This window comes from Propithecus coquereli, unplaced genomic scaffold (assembly GCF_000956105.1).
Source record: "Propithecus coquereli isolate 6110/MARCELLA unplaced genomic scaffold, Pcoq_1.0 Scaffold220, whole genome shotgun sequence".
Lineage (NCBI taxonomy): Eukaryota > Metazoa > Chordata > Mammalia > Primates > Indriidae > Propithecus > Propithecus coquereli.
The window spans coordinates 2,103,776-2,104,104 of record NW_012147190.1 but is presented as its reverse complement, the minus strand read 5'-3'; positions in this window follow the sequence as shown (position 1 = coordinate 2,104,104).

Genomic DNA, 329 nt, shown 5'->3' with positions numbered 1-329 from the left:
AATGATATTTGAAATTTTGCATACATTAACGTTCTCTCTTTGTGCTATAAATTTCTTTGGCTTTTGACAATTTCATGGTATCGTGTATCTACCACTGTAATCTCATATAAAATAATTTCATTCTTTGGTTTTCAATTTTAAATAAATTATTAGTGAATATCAAAAAATAAAATAAAATACTGTACCAGTGCCTGAGCCCCATCCCAGAACAATGAAATCTGCATCTCTGGAGCTAGACCCTGTCTCTAAATAATAAAGAAAAGAAAAGGGCAACCTGATACGGAATCTAGTACAGAATCTTAAATCTTTGAAAATTCACGGGGACCGGG